Source organism: Orycteropus afer, unplaced genomic scaffold (genome assembly GCF_000298275.1).
Source record: "Orycteropus afer afer isolate SDZICR_OR568_19922 unplaced genomic scaffold, OryAfe1.0 scaffold00705, whole genome shotgun sequence".
Taxonomy (NCBI): domain Eukaryota; kingdom Metazoa; phylum Chordata; class Mammalia; order Tubulidentata; family Orycteropodidae; genus Orycteropus; species Orycteropus afer.
The window spans coordinates 1,103,580-1,108,392 of NW_006922292.1; positions in this window are offsets into that span (position 1 = coordinate 1,103,580).

A 4,813-nucleotide genomic window follows, 5' to 3' on the forward strand; every position below is an offset into this window, starting at 1 on the left:
AAGTCAGCTGCTGGCTGCTGAGATTGACAAGTCCAAGGTTGACAAATGGAAAGGCACAGTCCCAATGTTACCAAACAATATGGCAGGCCACTAATTCAAGTCCAGATGAATTCCCAAGATCTGCAGGGCATGGCAGGCTGCTGAACAATGACATGGCTACATGCAGGGTTCAAGTATGCTATAAGGTAGAGACCATTCCCAAAGCAGACCACATCCAAAAAGCAGCTACTCAGCTGCTTGGGGTTGACCTCACAATGAAGTTGATTGCTAGTCTCATCATGGAGAGTAATTACCACCAGCTACCCAGCCACTCAACCAGGCCCAGCCAAGTTGACATACAAAATTGACTACCACATCGTACTCTGCCTTTCTAGTTCTTTTTTGTGAATCTATAGTTTAAAATTCTCATGATTATTTTTCTGCAATTTTCAGCATTTCAATGACTTTTGTTTTAATCATAATCATTAAGTTATCCTTTATCAAACACCCACTGTAATCCAGGTTCAGTAGATGTTATAACATCAGGTCATTCCCACTTACCTATTAGACCGAAAAAAAAAAAAAAAAAAAAAACCTCACTGCTATTGAGTAGGTAGCTGTTATTGCCACTTTGCAGCTGTAGAAAGTATAGCTCCAAAAGATTAAGTAACTTGAAAGATAACTCAGCAAACAGCAAAGGCTAGGCTTATATCTGTTCTTGTTGTTGTTTTTGTTAGGTGCCTTCATGTCAGTTCCGACTTAGTAACCCTAAGTGCAACAGAATGAAATACTGTCTGGTCCTGTGCAAGCTTTTCAGTCCTTTCTATACTTGAGCTCATCATTGCAGACACAGTGTCAATCCATCTCACAGAGGGCCTTCCTCTTCTTCGTTGACCCTCCACTTTACTAAGCATGATATCTGTTAGGCTGAAGCAAAACCCCGGCCCCAAAATGTCAGTTGGCAGCTTCCTCTGGATGTCAGGCCCTGATGAGACAACCCGATAAGACAACCGCAGTAGCAGAACCCGCCCAGACTGTAAAGTCCCATGCAGTGACAGACTTCCTTTTCTGAAGCACCCTCATGCTAATTAAGTGCAGACCCCTGCTAACAGCTCATTGAACCCTGCCATTTCCTTAAAGGACCCTGTCACTCCCCTGCTGGCCCCAAACAGGTCCTCTCTGTGTCTATAAAAATCCATGCCCCCTGCCCGGGGGTGCGACTTCTCTAGCCCTGCTGTTAGGGTATGAGAACCTCGCCCGGGAGTGCCAATAAACTGCTGCTCTAAAACAACTCCGTGTCCTGGTGTCTTGGTAACTCAGCTTTACAATATCCTTTTCCAGGCAATCATCCTTTCAGACAACATGACCAAAGTAGGTGAGAAGAAGTCTGGCCATTCTCACTTCCAAGGAGCATTCCATCTGCACTTCGTCCAGGACAAATTTGTTAGTTCTTTAAGCAGTCCATGGTAATTTCAGTATTCTTTGCCAACACCATGACTCAAAACATCACTCTTTGATGCTTTTGTCTTCCTTATTTATTGTCCAGCTCTCCATACATATGAGACAATTGAAAATACCATGACTTGGGTTAGGCATACCTTGGTCTTCAAGGAGACATGTTTGCTCTTCAGTATTTGAAAGAGGTCTTTTGCAGCAGATTTTCCCAGTGCAATACATTCTCTGATATCTTGACAGTTACTGTCATTGGTGTTGATTGTGGAACCAAGTGATATAAAATCTTTGACAACTTCAATATTTTCTCCATTTGTCATGATACTACTTATTGGTTCATTTGTGAGGATTTTTTTTTCTTTATTTTGAGATATAATATATATTGCAGACAGTAGTCTTTAGTCTTCATCAGTAAGTGCTTCAAGTCATCACTTTCAGCAAGCAAAATTGTGTCATCTGCATATTGCAAGTTATTAATGTCTTTTCCTCTTGTCCTGATGCCTCACTCTTCCTCACATAGTCTAGATTCTCTGATTATTTGCTCAGCATACAGATTAAATAAGTATGGTGAAAGAATACAACCCTGACACAATCCCTTCTTGATTTTAAACAATGCAGTGTCCCCTTGTTCTGTTCAAACAACAGCCTCCTGGTCTATGTCCAGGTTCCTCATAAGTACAATTAAGCATTCTGGAAATCTCATTCTTCTCAATGTTATCCATAATTCTTATGATCCACACAGTCAAATGCTTTTACATCATCAATAAAACACAAGTAAACATCTTTCTGGTATTCTTTGCTTTCAACCAAGATCCATCTGACATCAGCAATGATATCTCTCATTTCACATCATCTTCTGAAGCCAGCTTGCATTTCTGGAAGTTCTCTGTCAATATACTATTGCAACAGTTTTTGAATTATCTTCAGAAAGATTTTACTTACATGTGATATTAATGATATTGTTTGACAATTTCCACATGCTGTGAGATCTCATTTCTTTGGAATGGGTACAAATGTGGAACTCTTCCCATCAGTTGGCCAGGTAGCTGTCTTCCAAATTTCTTGGCATAGACCAGTGAGTGCATCCAATGGGGCATCTGTTTTTTGAAACATCTCAGTGGGTCTTCCAACAATCCTGAAGCCTTGTTCTTCATCAATTCCTTTGGTGCAGCTTCAACTTCTTCCTTCAATATTGTAGGTTCTTGATCATATGCCACCTCCTGAAATGGATGAACACCAACCCATTATTTCTGGTACAGTGACTGTGTATTCCTCCCATCTTCTTTTGGTGTTTCCTGCATCATTCAATATATTACCCATAGAATCTTCGAATATTGCAACTCGAGGCTTGAATATTTTATTTAGTTCTTTCAGTTTAGAAATTCTGAGTGTGTTCTTCCCTTTGGGTTTTCTAACTCCAGGTCTTTGCACATTGCATTATAATAATTGACTTTGTCTTCTCGGGCTGCTCTTTGAAATCTTCTGTTCAGCTCTTTTATGTTGTCATTTCTTCCATTTGCTTTAGCAACTCTCTGCTCAAGGTCAAGTTTCAGAGTGTCTTCTGATATCCATTTTGGTCTTTTCTTCCTTTCTTGTCTTCTTAATGACATTTTGCTTTCTTCAGGGATTGATATTCTTGATGTCATCCCACAATTCCTCTGGTTTTCAGTCATTGGTTTTCAGTATATCAAATCTGCTCTGTAGTTGATCTCTAAATTCAAGATGGATTTAACCAAGGCCTTATTTTGGCTCTCATTAACTTTTTTTGTCTTCAACTTCAACTTCAACTTCAGCTTGCATATCAGCAGTTGATGCTCTGTTCCACAATCAGTTCCTGACCTTTTTTGGGGTGAAGATATTGAGCTTCTCCATTGCCTTTTTCCACAAATGGTCTATCTGATTCCTATGTACTAGACATGGTGAAGGCAACATGTATAGTCACCATTTATGTTGTTGAAAATAGGTATTTGCAATTAATAAGTTGTTGGTCTTGCAAAATTTTATCATGCAATCACCAGCATTACTTCTATCACAAAGGCCATATTTTCTAACTACCAGTGATTCTTCTTTGTTTCCAGCTATATAATTCCTGGTAGTATAGTTATATAGCTTACACCTGGTTCTGCCTTCTCTCAAGACTGTCCTTTTCTTTTCTTTCTTTGCTTACTTTCTTATTTTGTAGCAAACTGAATTAATATAAGATTATGTCAAATTTTAGAATGAAGAATTATGTGTTGTTTATCAAATTAATGAATAATGTACATTTAAAGGAGTAACATATATAATGAACAATATGCTATAGATTCAGAATTATATTAGTTAGAATGTTTTAGCTAGCCTAATGGGATTAAATTTAATGTAGATAACTGGATCTTCCAACATTTAAGTGACTAATCTCTAGTCTTATATAAACTGCATAGAATACATCTTTATAATTATAACAAAATACTTTTAAAATAAATAATTGAACTTCTTACAACCATTCCTTAAACTTTTTTTTTGTTTTTTAATTGCTTTAAATCTATACTCTAGATTGCTTAAATCTGGAATAATTTTTGTGGCTTTTAATGATTAAACATGTTATTTTATGCATTAAAAGCAATTTCTATTCTTGTAGGAAGGTAGTAGTGGTAATAATTGACATTCCAAAAGAAGTGGCACAGAAGACCCTTCTGCTAGAAAGAATAACATTTGTTATCACTTTTAACAGTTTTGCAGGAAGAAAGAATTCTTGTTATGAAAATATGTCAATCTGCTGCTAACGTAATAATGGCAATAGACAATATTATTTTCCCATTAGGAAAAGAAAAAATAAATAAAAATAAAAACTCTGTACATATAGGTGTGTGAACACTCTTTTAAACTAGGAGCCACCTGGGGAGAAAGATGTTGAATCTCTAAAGCATTCTTTCTAAAAATACTTACACAACAATCCTCTTCCCAGCCTCTCCTAAAATAAAATAAAGATCAATAAATTGTATAGTGATGTTGAGTTGCATAAATTTTTCAACTGAGATCATAAATGTTAGGACTGGCTTAGAGTTAGTTTAAGACTGTATACAAAATAAATAAATAAATAAAAAGAAGGATATATGGATATATTTCTTTATATGGGACCCTTGACTTTGCACCTACAAAAAGAAAAAATAAATATATAAAGTTACACATATATTTGACCTATTTTTATTCTTGTTGCTTTCCCTTGTTACCCTCCCTAGAGGGACCGGGTCACCGGGAGCAAGGTAAGCACGGGTGGGCTGGTGCTTACTCACTGATCTGCACTGAACACTTTCCCTTGTTACCCTCCTGAGAGGGACTGGGTCTCCGGGATCAAGGTAAGCATGGGTGTAGCACAGAGTAGCAGGCTGGAAGAGCAGGAGAA